Here is a 14,009-nt window from a genome sequence, read left to right as displayed (position 1 = left end):
TGCGCGTGCGTGCGCGGATCTCTAAACACTAACACCCTCGGGCCCTCCGGGAATCAAGGCTGCGTTCCGAGCCGCAGACACCAGGACCTGCCAGGCCGGGTGCGGCCACGGGTCCCAGGCGCCCAGCACCGCCCTGACCACGGCGCTCCCTGCAGGCTGAGCCCCAGCGCGACCCGGCCCCGGGCAGAGGGCAGAGGGCAGAGGGCAGAGGGCAGAGGGGGCAGACGGGGCAGAGGGCTGGGCCTAGGGGCTGAGGGAGGCCGCGCCGGCTGCCCCAGGGTCGGGAAGCCTGAGTGGCCGCCCAGAAAGCGCAGGATGCTCTGCCCGCCGCCTCCGCCGCCCCACCCACCCGGCCCCGCACCCCGGCCTAGGCCCACGCCCGCACCCGGCCCCGCACCCGCACCCCACAGCCCCCCGGCCTAGGCCCGCGCCCGGCCCCGCACCCGCACCCCACAGCCCCCCGGCCCCGCACCCCGGCCTAGGCCCGCGCCCGCACCCGGCCCCGCACCCGCACCCCACAGCCCCCCGGCCCCGCACCCCGGCCTAGGCCCGCGCCCGGACGCCCCCACCTGCGCCCAGCCGAGCAGCCCCGAGTGGCGCCACCCACCCACCTCCCCACTCCCGCCCGCAGCACGGCACCGGGGCGCAGGGGGAGGAGGAAGGAGGAAGGGCGGCGGCCGGAGGAGTCCCGCAAGGCCTTTCGTCTCAGCGCCCCGCCGCCCAGGCTCAGACAGCCGCGGCCGCACCGCCAGGCCGCAGGGGCCCCACGCACTCACCCGCCGGCGCCGCGTCTGGAGGGGCAACAGCGGGGCGGGGCTGAGGGCGGGGCCTGCGGGGCTGAGGGCGGGGCCTGCGGGCGGGGCGGGGCCTGCGGGCGGGGCCTGGGCCTAAGCGAGTAGCGCCATGGCGGGGCGGGGCCTTCAGGCCGAGGAGGGGGTGGACGTGGGCAGGGTCTGGACGGATAACGCCGTGGTGGGGCGGGGGCTGTGGGCGGGGCCTAGGCGGGGTGGAGCCGGAGGAGGGGCCTAGGCGGGTAGCGTCGTGGCGGGGCGGGGACGGGGGCGGGGCCTAGGCGGGTAGCGTCGTGGCGGGGCGGGGACGGGGGCGGGGCCTAGGCGGGTAGCGTCATGGTGGGGCGGGGACGGGGGCGGGGCCTAGGCGGTAGCGTCGTGGTGGGGCGGGGACGGGGGCGGGGCCTAGGCGGGTAGCGTCGTGGCGGGGCGGGGACGGGGGCGGGGCCTAGGCGGGTAGCGTCGTGGCGGGGCGGGGACGGGGGCGGGGCCTAGGCGGGTAGCGTCATGGTGGGGCGGGGACGGGGGCGGGGCCTAGGCGGTAGCGTCGTGGTGGGGCGGGGACGGGGGCGGGGCCTAGGCGGGTAGCGTCGTGATGGGGCGGGGACGGGGGCGGGGCCTAGGCGGGTAGCGTCGTGATGGGGCGGGGACGGGGGCGGGGCCTAGGCGGGTAGCGTCGTGATGGGGCGGGGACGGGGGCGGGGCCCAGGCGGTAGCGTCGTGGTGGGGCGGGGACGTGGGCGGGGCCTAGGCGGTAGCGTCGTGGTGGGGCGGGCCCGGGGGCGGGGCCTAGGCGGGTAGCGCCGTGGCGGGGGCGGGGCCTAGGCGGTAGCGTCGTGGTGGGGCGGGGACGGGGGCGGGGCCTAGGCGGTAGCGTGTTGGGGCGGGGCGGGGCCTAGGCGGGTAGAGCGGCAACAAACAGGAGAATTTTCCAGACCCGCGGTTACTGCAAGGCACCGGCCGGTCCTGGTGAATGTGCCTGGATCACTAGTGAATACATCGCCACGTTCTGGCTGGCTGTGGATCAGAACTCGGTTCTACACTCTAGTCACATGGAACAGTTTCGGGAGTTTTTCAGTACTAGGCCGACCCGAGGGACGCCAAGCATAAACAGACACAGCGTGCCCGCCTCAGGCTTGCAGTGAGGTCGGCGGCCAGGCAGCGGGTGAGCCGAGACCAGGGCCGCCAGAGTGCTGAGACGGGACGACAGGCAGCACCTGTGCAAGCCCCGCTCTGCCGCACAGCTTCGTCCTGCGCAGCTCCTGCTGGCCCGGGGGCTCTACGCCTCCGCCACCTGCGCCACCTGCGCCACCTGCATTACCTGCACCACCTGCATTACCTGCGCCACCTGCGCTACCTGCGCCACCTGCACCACCTGCGCTACCTGCATCACCTGCGCCTCCTGCAGCCGCCTCCACCACCTGCGCCACCTGCAGCCGCCTCCGCCACCTGCGCCACCTGCATTACCTGCACCACCTGCATTACTTGCGCCACCTGCGCTACCTGCGCCACCTGCATTACCTGCATCACCTGCGCCACCTGCAGCCGCCTCCACCACCTGCGCCACTTGCAGCACCTGCAGCATCTGCGCCACCTGCAGCCGCCTCCACCATCGCACTGGCCCGCCCTCGCCGGCCTGCCCTGCACGCACCCCTGCTGCCAGCGCTGCGACCCCTTAAGCCCTGCACCGCATCCCTGCCGCCCGCTCTGCGACCCCCTCAAGCCCCGCATCGCACCCCTGCCGCCTGCGCTGCACCCCCTCCCGCCCTGCACTGCACCCCCTCCCCTGCACCTCCCTGACACCTCCCCTGCGGCTCCCCTGCACCTCCCCTCTGCTCCCCTGCACCTCACCTTCACCTCCCCTGCAGCTCCCCTAAGCTCCCCCTGCACCTCCCCTCAGCTCCCCTGCACCTCACCTTCACCTCCCCTGCACCTCCCCTCAGCTCCCCTGCACCTCCCCTCAGCTCCCCTGCAGCTCCCCTCAGCTCCCCTGCAGCTCCCCTCAGCTCCCCTGCACCTCCCCTCAGCTCCCCTCAGCTCCCCTGCACCTCCCCTCAGCTCCCCTGCACCTCCCCTCAGCTCCCCTGCAGCTCCCCTGCAGCTCCCCTCAGCTCCCCTCAGCTCCCCTGCACCTCCCCTCAGCTCCCCTGCACCTCCCCTCAGCTCCCCTGCACCTCCCCTCAGCTCCCCTGCACCTCCCCTCAGCTCCCCTGCACCTCCCCTCAGCTCCCCTCAGCTCCCCTGCAGCTCCCCTGCAGCTCCCCTCAGCTCCCCTGCATCTCATCGTCACCTCCCCTCAGCAGCTCCTCTGGCCGTCCAGATGCTCCTCTGCCTGCTGGGAGCCTCGTGGTGGGCACGGTCCCTCCCGTGCCTGCAGCCAGAGCAGCTGCCCACCTGCCCGTGTCCCCTCCACACGGCTCGAGTTAGATGTCTGCTTGTCTTGTCAGAGAGGAGTTTTCTCCAGTGAGTTTGAGCTTCTATAACGAGTAACACCACAGGCTGGTGACTTAACACAAGATTCCCCCCCCCCCCAAGGGGAGTAGTGTTCTGAGCAAACTTGTGGTTTGGGGTTTTTTTAATGATTATTTTTTAATTTTGTATTACCTTTATTTATTTTATTGGATAGAGACAGCCAGAAATAGAGAGGGAAGCGGGGGATAGAGAGGAAGAGAGACAGAAAGACACCTGCAGCCCTGCTTCACCACTCACAAAGCTTTCCCCCAGCAGGTGGGAGCTGGGGGTCTCAAACCTGGGTCCTTGCGCACTGTAACGTGTGCGCTCAACCAGGTGCACCACCACCTGGACCCTTTTTAAATTTTTTTATTGGATAGAGAGAAACTGAGAGGGGAGATGGAGATAGAGAGGGAGAGAGACAGAGAGACACCTGCACCCCTGCTTCACCACTTGTGAAGCTTCCCCCCTGCAGGTGGGGACCAGGGGCTTGAACCCGGGTCCTTGTGCTCTGTAATGTGAGCACTCAACTGTGTGCCACCTCCCGGGCCCCTATTTTGGTTTTAGTCAGAGATTTAACATGGGTTTGCAGGATTATTTGATTCCAGGGGACTAGCCCATGCCTTGTCAGTGAGTGTCCAGTGAGTGTCCATACCTCTCTGATAGCCACCACAGTTCTAAGAGGGAGAGTTTAGCTAGTGTTAACTTTTTTTTTAACCTGAAGAACTGGAGTCTTGGCCGTGTGTAATCTCACTGCTCCAGGGCTGCCTTTTCATTCAGATGGACGGAGAGGGAGGGAGAGGCACCAGGGTGTGTGAGCTTTCCCTGATGCTATGATACAACCATGCAGGGCCAGGACCACGCTCTACGTAGGGGTCACTTCTCTCTCCTCTGGCTATTATACTAAAGATAGGCATATGTGTCTCCTTCTCTGTGTTGATGTGTAGGAGTGAAAAGCAAATTTATTTTCACGTGTGAAAAATGATTATCTCATCCCATCCTCATAGAAAGAAACCTGTAAACAGTTTCTCCCCTCCCTGCAAGTATTAAACATAAATAGCTATTTGTTAGAGTCTGAGCTACCCGTTTTTGAGTTTCCTGGGGGAAAGTGGTGTTTTCTTTCCACTGTGCTTTGTACTGGAAACCTGGAACATTGAGTAAGGACCGTTTGACATCTGCCAAGTAACGGAAAACACAACCTGACTCCCAGCGTTATGGCAATTTCCTGTCTTAGCAGGGGACGGGGCTAAATGGTTCATGGGCCTTTCCTGTGTTTTCTGTGTACCTGCTACATTCTTGAAATGAAGCCATTTTAGTAATGGAGCCATATGAAATCGCTCACCTGTGGAGAGCTGCCCGTCATAAAGATTAGCTTTTGATCAAGATGACTGCCTCCAGTTCTCAAAAACTGCCCAGGCTATGACCTTCCCCCATACCTGTGAGCTGACAAGCTCACTCGTCCCAGTTCTGTGGGTGTCAACAGAAGACAGGAGGCTCTGGGTGGGAGACAGGGCCCTCTGTGACTTGTCACAGGGTTTTCATGTGGAGGCCATGCTCGTGTCAGTGCCCTTTGCCCTCAAGGTCACATGTGGACTCTGCTTGCTCTCAGGGAGGAAACTGAGCCATGCTCTCTGGTCCTTTCCAGGGACACTTAGCACCCGGTCCGACCTTTAGCCTTGAGGGAGGCCTTATCTTTGTTCTCCTGGACAGCAAACAGCTCTGCCCTCTGCGGCACCCTGTCCGTGCTCTTGCTGGAGCTGTGCACCCACAGCACCCGTCCGTGACCCCCAGAGAAGCAGCACAGCCTCGCCTGCCCACCGCGCAATCCCTGCCTTGCCAGCCCTACACTCAGCGGCTCTGCGAGAGAACCGGATTCCCGGTGTACTCATCTCTGAACCTAAAACAATAAAACCAGGCAAAAAGCAGCTACTTAGTATGAAAAACAGGCACAATAAGTCGACAGGCATTAAAAAGCAGCCCCTCCACTCAGGAAACACAGATTATATATATATTTTTCCCTTTTGTTGCCCTTGTTTTTTTTTATTGTTGTAGTTGTAGTTATTGTTGATGTCATCCTTGTTAGATAGGACAGAGAGAAATGGAAAGAGGAGGGGAAGGCAGAGGGGGAGAGAAAGACAGACACCTGCAGACCTGCTTCACTGCCTGTGAAGCGACTCCCCTGCAGGTGGGGAGCCGGGGGGCTCGAACAGGGATCCTTATGCCGGTCCCTGTGCTTTGCGCCACTTGCATTTAACCTCCTGTGCTACCGCCCGACTCCCAAAACATAGGTTTTGACCCCCAGAGGAGACAACCTGCTCTTGATTTCCTGGAAGCTGTGTACAGACAGATTGACTCACAGCTAAGTAAGCCTGTGCGTGTGTCTCTCCTGGGCCGAAGTCCTTGTCTTCTCTGCACATGTCTTCTCCCTAGAAAGAGAGAAAGCAGAGACGGATGGAAAGAGCACGGAGCAGTACCGGGTAGTGGTGCGTGTGTTTCCATTGTGAGGGCCCGGCTTCAAGATCCTGGACCCAACTGGCAGAGGGAGAGCTTTGAGAGTAGCAGGGAGGGTGCTAGTGTCTTGCCCCTCCCTCCTTCTCCCCTTCCCTCCCTCCCTCTCCTGCTCCCCCTCCTCCCCTATCTCCCAGTCCTCCCCCTGTCCTTGTCCCTTTCCTCCTCGCTCCCCTCCCCCTGCTTCCTCCCTTTCCCTCTCCCCCTCTCCCTCCCTCTCCACCTTCCCTTATCCCTCTCCACCCTCTCTCCCTCTCCTCCTCTCCCTTTCCCTCTCTCTTTCTAGGCCCCATCAAAAAGAATAATCGATCCCACGCATAAACAGAGAAAGAAGAACAGAAAAGGAGACTCAAGGCAGAATCTGACTGAGTTTGAAGTAGGGCACCAGAGTAAAGATCTCTGGGTGGAGGGTGCGGGGGAAAGTTCAGCTTCACTGGGGGGAGGACACAGTCCTTTGGTGGTGGGAATGGTGTTAATAAACACTCCTATAAACTTACTGTCTCACAAAACACTATTTAATTAACACAAGAGGGGCAAACGGATCGAATGTCTCAAACTTTTTGATGCATAGACCATGACTCTGAGTATATGTTCCTTCCATCTAAGCTCTTAAGACTTCAAGTCGGTAATCAGATTGAATTTTAACAATGGGCTCAAATTGTTAATACATTTCTTTTTTTTTAAATTTCTTTATTGGGGGGGTTAATGTTTTACATTCAACAGTAAATACAATAGTTTGTACATGCATAACATTCCCCAGTTTCCCATTTAACAATACAAACCCCACTAGGTCCTCTGTCATCCTTCTTGGACCTGTATTCTCCCACCCACCCACCCCAGATTGTTTTACTTTGGTGCGACACGCCAATTCCAGTTCCGGTTCTACTTGTGTTTTCTCTTCTGATCTTGTTTTTCAACTTCTTCCTGAGAGTGAGATCATCCCATATTCATCCTTCTGTTTCTGACTTATTCACTTAACATGAATTTTTCAGGGTCCATCCAAGATCTGCTGAAAACAGTGAAAACACCATTTTTAATAGCTGAGTAGTATTCCATTGTGTATCTAGACCACAACTTGCTCAGCCACTCATCTGTTGTTGGACACCTGGGTTGCTTCCAGGTTTTGGCTATCACAAATTTTGCTGCCAAGAACATATGTGTACACAGATCTTTTTGGATGGGTGTGTTGGGTTCCTTAGGATCTATCCCCAGGAGAGGAATTGAAGGATCATAGGGTAGGTCCACTTCTAGCTTTCTGAGAGTTCTCCAGACTGTTAATCACAGGGGTTGGACCCATTGACATTCCCACCAGCAGTGCAGGAGGGTCCTTTGTCCCCACAACCTGTCCAGCATTTGCTGCTATTCCCTTTTCTGATGTATGACATTCTCACAAGAGTGAAGTGGCATCTCATTGTTGTCTTTATTTGCATTTCTCTGACATTCAAAGACTAGGAGCATTTTTTTCATGTGTTTCTTGGCCTTTTGGATCTCTTCTGTGGTGAATATTCTGCCCATGTCCTCCTCCCATTTTTGGATGGGGTTATTTGTTTTCTTGTTGTTGAGTCTGGCAAGCTCTTTATATATTCTGGTTATTAGCCTCTTGTCTGATGTAGGGCATATAAAGATCTTCTCCCATTCTGTGAGGGGTCTCTTGGTTTGGGTAGTGGTTTCTTTTGCTGTGCAGAAGCTCTTTAATTTGATGTAGTCCCATAGGTTTATGCTTGCCTTAGTCTTCTTTGTAGTTCGTTTCATTGAAGATGTCTTTAAAATTTATGCAGAAAAGAGTTCTGCCAATATTTTCCTCTAAGTATCCAATAGTTTCTGGTCTAACGTCCAAGTCCTTGATCTTAATACATTTCTAATCATGACTTGTTCTTTGAAATTTTAAATCACCTATAAGCTTAGACCAGGGAGAACAGAAACAACTGATGGTGTTACTTTATAAGATACAGCTCTATGTAAATAGCATAAAAGGACATAAATTACGGTGAGGTTGTATATGACACAGCAAGTCCTAACAAAGGGATTTTCAAAGTCAACCCAACTGTCAAATAATTTGGTGATAGCAATAACTATCTATTGCCTTCTTAAACCCTAAGACAGCAGGAACTTTCCCCTTTCTCTATAGAGCCCATATTTTTTCCCAGTCCTGGAACCTCTAGAGTAGGGCTCACTTTCCTGCATGCTTCTCTCATGCCATACCAACCGACACTGAATCTGCTGATCCCAACCTAATCAATTCAACCAGTACCACCTCAGCATGCTTCACTGCTTCACTTCGGACTTTGTCCAGAGACATCAGGCATGGCATGTCAACCCTTCAGCTTCATTACTCTGGTGAGACCTTTCCTAGCTCACAGGACTCCTTAAGTCCATTTCAGGTGGTTTACTTCCTAAAAACACCTCAAAACCTAGATATAGACCAGGGCCCATGAGATAGGGCAGATGTACACATGTGTCCATAAATTAGGGGAAAACATACACCTGAAAGCAAGAGTGCATAATAGTTTGCAGTCAAACAAGTAGAAAGACCTAAAAAAATAAAGTACTGATCAAATAGTGTCTGCTTAGACCTGGACACCCTCCTCATTTACTTATTATTCCACATCCCTCAGTCACTCCAAAGCTAACCTTGTCAGACAAAGTAAGGACTACAAGAGCTGGATAAGGGCAAGTCAGTGGCAGTTTAATGATGCCTCTGGTCACTACCAGGCCACCTATCACCTGGGGCCCTACACAGGGAGTCCTGGGATCCCACACAGACATGGTGGGCCTAGGCCTCTAACAGATCCCTCTCTCCACTGTCACTGGTCATCTCCGTCAGGTACAATATAATGGACCCCTCTGTGGGCCCCTATGGGACCTTGCCCTCAATGTGGATCAACAATGGTAGGGATTGTTCCATTCTCTGAAGGGAGGTTGGATAACATACTCTTACCTATCACCCGAGGAAGATGGGCCCTGAAATTAGTGCAGCCTGGAATGCTCCCAGCCGTGACCACAGAATGTGACCTCAGACCTGCAGGGATGCAGGTTACACAGGCTCCTGTGCTGAACATGGGCCTCAGATCAAATCAATGGGGTTTACAGTCAACAATATTCATATACTTCCCCCATATTTGGGAGCTACTCTGTTCCGTGATCCAGGTTACTGGTCCTTTTTCCAACTCTGACATCAGTAACCTGGGTCCATCTGCATATTAGCTGTCAGGTGCAGGCAAAAACTAGTAAAGCCGTGGGCCCCTTGGAATAGACCTAAAATAGGCTTTTTCCTAAATGGAGACCCCAAATCTTCACCTGCAATATTCTTGCCTTTAGGTTCATGATTAGTCAACAATTTGTTCTGCTTTATATGTTAACTGTTTTTCAACCACCAGGTCCTAGGTGCTACCATGATGCCAAATGGTGGTCAGATGACGCCACCAATGTGTCCTGAAGCCACACCCAGAGCCCTGCCCTATTAGGGAAAGAGAGAAACAGGCTGGGGGTGTGGATCCACCTGCCAACGCCCATGTTCATCGGGGAAGCAATTACAGAAGTGTAGGTAACAGTACAAACCTCACTCTGTCTATGCCTTAAAATAGGGACTGGGACACCGAGAGTCATGAGCAAAGCAAAAGTTTTACTGATTTATATAACATTTCAACTGACATATAATTAAGTTAATACCTAATTAAAATAAACACTTTTTACAAGCAAGTATAAGGCATCTGTTCGAATTATGAAATTTGTCTTAATCATCCTTGATTGAAATTTTATTAACATGAGAAAATTTTTCAAGATACTTTTCTTTTAAAAAAATATTATTTATTTATTTATTCATTTATTTTTCCTTTTTGTTGCCCTTGTTTTTTTAGTTGTTGTTGTCATTATTATTGTTGTTACTGATATTGTTGTTGTTAGATAAGACAAAGAGAAATGGAGAGAGGAGGGGAAGACAGAGGAGGAGAGAAAGACAGACACCTGCAGACCTGCTTCACCGCCTGTGAAGTGACTCCCCTGCAGGTGGGGAGCCGGGGGCTTGAACCAGGATCCTTGCGCTTTGCGCCACGTGCGCTTAACCTGCTGAGCTACCTACCACCTGACTCCCTATTTATTTATTTATTTGATAGTTACTGAGAGAAATTGAGAGGGAATGAGAAGGTGGGGGGGAGAGGAAGAGATAGATGGATAGATAGATAAAGAGAGAGAGAGAGAGGAGAGAGAGAGAGACCTGCAGCCCTGTTTCACCACTTGCAAAACTTTCCCCCTGCAGGTGGAAATTGCACATTGTAACATGTGCGCTCCTTGCACATTGTAACATGTGGGCTCAACCAGATGCACCACCACCCAGCCCCCCAAGATACTTTTCTTGTATTGTTTATTTACTATTTTTATAGCATTAAGAAAAAAAATAGAAATAGGAAAAATTGGCTTACAAGGACTCCTATGGAAGTTTTTTTGGGTGGTTTATCCTTTTTTGCTAGCATGGTGCTTCTGCAAAGTGAAATGTTTATTAAAATTGAGTTGTGGCATTTGGGAAGAGGCCCATTGGGTAAAACACATGACCGGCACATACGAGGCCTCAGGTGTAGTTGCCGACACTGTGAATGCCAGATCTTCCAGCCTGTGCTCTGCACTCCCTCTGCTGAAGTGAATAAATAAGTAATCTTTCCCTCTGTGAATAATAGTAGCTTACAAGGTTGTAAGCTCACAGTGCACAGCTCCACACCACGCCCAGCACCAGAGCTGTGTGTCCCCACCCTCCCACCTCCCAGAGAACCACTACAGTTCTCACAAGGATTAGAAACAGTTTGCTTGATGGTGTGTGTGTGTGTGTGTGTTTCCCAAGTATGTGTTGCAGACTCTAGCTTCCACATGTGAGTGACACCATCTGGCAGCTGTCTTTCATGTCTTCTCTTATTTCACTAAGCATCATCACCTCCAGTTCCATCCATTTTGTCCCAAAGGAAACAGTATCATCTTTTTTGATCCCATGGACTGTGTCGCATAACTTCTTCAGCCAGTCACCTGATGCTAGGTATCTAGGTGCGTCCACTCTTTGGCTGTTGTGAGTAACACAGCTGTGAACAGAGGGGTGCACGTGTCCCTTCTAATTAGTGTCCACTGGGTAAAACCCTCAGAGTGGCATCGCTGGGTCAGAAGTGGATTCTATTTTTACTTGTGTAAGGACTGTCCACACGGTCTCCACAGGGGCTGCCCCGGTTTGCGTTCCCACCAGCAGTGGAGCAGAAAGAGTCCCTTTTCTCCACAACCTCTCCACACCTGCCATTTCCTATTTGGTGATGGAGTCCATTCTCTCAGGTGTGAGATGGGATTTCAGTGTAGTTCTACTTGGCATTTCTCTAATGATGAGTGAAGTGGAACATAAACAAACCTCTTAAAACTGAATTGTGTATTTAAAGGGAAAGAGCTCAGTGATGCACACATGAAACATAGTGTTATAATGCTATGCCACTTCAAGCAAACAAGCAGTGAATGTAGAACCAGGATTTAATCCACACGCATCCACAGAGCAGAATGTCGGCACTCGGCCTCAAGTATGGGTCAGGGTCCTAATTCCCAGACTGCACTGGGGCAGGAGCTGAATGGTCCCTACAGAATGAGGCAGAATCCTTCACAGAAGCATGCCAGTGGGGGCCGGGTGGCGGTGCACCTGGTTGAGCGCACATGTGACAGTGCGCAAGGACCCGGGTTCAAGCCCCCAGTGCTCACCTGCCGGGGGAAAGCTCTGCGAGTGGTGGAGCAGGGCTGCGGGTGTCTCTCTGTCTGTCTCCCTCTCTGTCTCGCCCTCCCGTCTCAGTTTCTGGCTGTCTCTCTCCAATAAATGAACAAAAGATAATTTAAAAAATTTGAAAACAAAGAGTATGCAAGTGCACGATCACATAGGCAGAGGGGAAAGGAAAGAGCTCCACACACCTGTTTCAGGTAGGTGCATACTTCACCCACTGCTGTGAAAGACAGTTCTCCCAGACGTGATGACTGGACAGCCCACGTCTTTACCTGTACCGTCTCACGCAGCCTCGGAGGGTCCAGGATGCAGCAGGGTGGCCTGGGCTCAGAATCTCTCCCGGAGTTGCTGTCAGGATGTGTGGAGCTGCAGACATCTGAAGGCCTGACTGGACCTGCGTCCACATGGCTCACTCAGGTGGCTGTTGGATGGGGGTAGGGCGGGGAGGGGGGCTCACTGGAGGACACTCTCCTAGGACTGCCTTTGTGTCACTGTGTCCTCACCGTAGGGCAGCTGGCTTCCCACAGAGGAAGGAGAGAGGGATGAGAGAGAAGTCCCCTCAGCCCCCAAACCGCACACCATCATCTCTGTTCTGCATGCTAGAAGCTGGCCACTCATGAGGTCTAGCCCACAGTTCAGGGAGGAGAAGCAGGCCGTCTCTTGAAGAGAGGGCCAGAGAATTTGACCTTCTCAATCACTGCAGGGCGGCCGCGAGCCTGGATTAAATGACTCGGCCAGTTGCCTTCACAGCACAGAACATTCAGGTCCTCTTCTTTCTAGATGCTGGCAAGGCCTCCCGCCCTCCTGCACTGAAGACATAGATACTGCACCTCTGCCCTCGGGCAGCAATCAGGCTCTGATGTCCCGGACCGTCGTTTCCCAGCAAGCAGACTGACAGGGCAGTGTGCTGGGAAAGGTGCCTTTTGGATGGCAGTCGGCTCATTCCGAGAACTCCTCCAGCATTGTTTTTGTCACAGGAACCAACCAGCTGGCTGACTTCACAGGAGTGTGCCTAGACTAAGGAAGCCTCGTGGTGAGAGTTGGGGCTCCGAAAGGTGTGTTGGGAGAGCGAGGAGAGGACGGTGTTTCTGGATAGTTACTCCAAGGCGAACCATTTTACAGACCTAAACAGAACACAGTTTATTTTTGATACTTTCACAGTATGTCTTAGTACTAGTACTGAGCTTTGAGGAGATCAAGGAAGAAATGGTTGAAAAGCATAGCTCCAGGTTGGGGAGATACATAATGGCTATGCAAAAATACTCTTATGCCTGAAGCTCTGAGGCCCCAGGTTCAATTCCTATCACCACCATAAGCCAGAGCCAATCAGTGGTCTCTCTCACTCCTCCCCTCACCCCCACATCTACCCACACTCTTACTCAGATAAAAGAAATAAAATATTTTAAAAAGAAAAAGAATATATATCCCCCTGCTTCTTCTGTGAACTTTGCTTGAAGCTGATCCATTCGACCCGCTCCCCTTTGTCTGTCTGTCTGTCTGTCTGCCTGCCAGAGCACTGCTCAGCTCTGGTTTACGGGCCTCTGAGCCTCCTCCAAAGTCCTTTTGCATAACTCTGAGGTGATACCCAGGCCCCTCAAGTCATTGCAAATGGCAAAACTTCATCATATGTTTTCTCTTTAATGCCCTTTGTGCTGCTTTGGAAATGCCATTAACCTACTCCACATCTATGGTCCACAGTGGCACTCCTGGTGAAGTGCACAGGCTACCATGTCCAAGAACTCAGTTCAAGCCCCAGGCCCCCACCTGCAGGGGGGAAGCTTCAGAAGCCATAAAGTAGTGCTGCAGGTGTCTCTCTATCTTTCTTAGTTCCCCTTTCCTTCTTGATTTCTCTCAGTTTCCATCCATCCAATAAATCAATAAATAATGAAAGAAGATGTCAGTAGCTTCTGCAGGAACGGGCACCTACCCCACTGCACTCAACACCTATTCCCGCTTCTCACCTTGTAGCAGACATTCAGACAAGCTGGCAACAGCTTTTTCTGGCGCTATTTCTACTAAATAACTCTTTTAAAATAAAATTTCCATCGTCACATTACAGTGATGATTAACGTTGACAATAATGACCTCAAAGGTCTGTCGTGCCCTGAGGAATGTAGTGAATAATTAAGAGAATAAAATGGCTTTTGGTTGGATTTCACACCTAGTGCTTTTTGCATTTGAACACTTGATAGACGGTCACGGTAGATTGTGTAATTCCCCAGGCATGCAAGCCAGTGCAGGGTTTGCTGTGGTGCAGTGCTACTGTCATGGTAAGTTATCTGGAGCATATTAGCTGGGAATCTGGGTGTATTAGAGCCCTGTGCAGGTCCTAGCGTAGTCATCAGCCTGCCACTGGGCCGAGGCCACAGCGAGGTGTTACACAGCTGGAAACTCTTCTCCTCCTTCCAGCTTAAGAAGAGTAATCACTGAAATCATGGATATTCACAATGAAAATTACAATCAACACATTATTCTTATAAGGCACCATCTGCTGCTCTTGTCTCAACATATTTGAAGAATTTTACACA

This window comes from Erinaceus europaeus, chromosome 12, assembly GCF_950295315.1.
Source record: "Erinaceus europaeus chromosome 12, mEriEur2.1, whole genome shotgun sequence".
NCBI classification, from domain to species: domain Eukaryota; kingdom Metazoa; phylum Chordata; class Mammalia; order Eulipotyphla; family Erinaceidae; genus Erinaceus; species Erinaceus europaeus.
The sequence above is the reverse complement of the archived record's forward strand: the minus strand, read 5'-3'. Positions refer to the sequence as shown.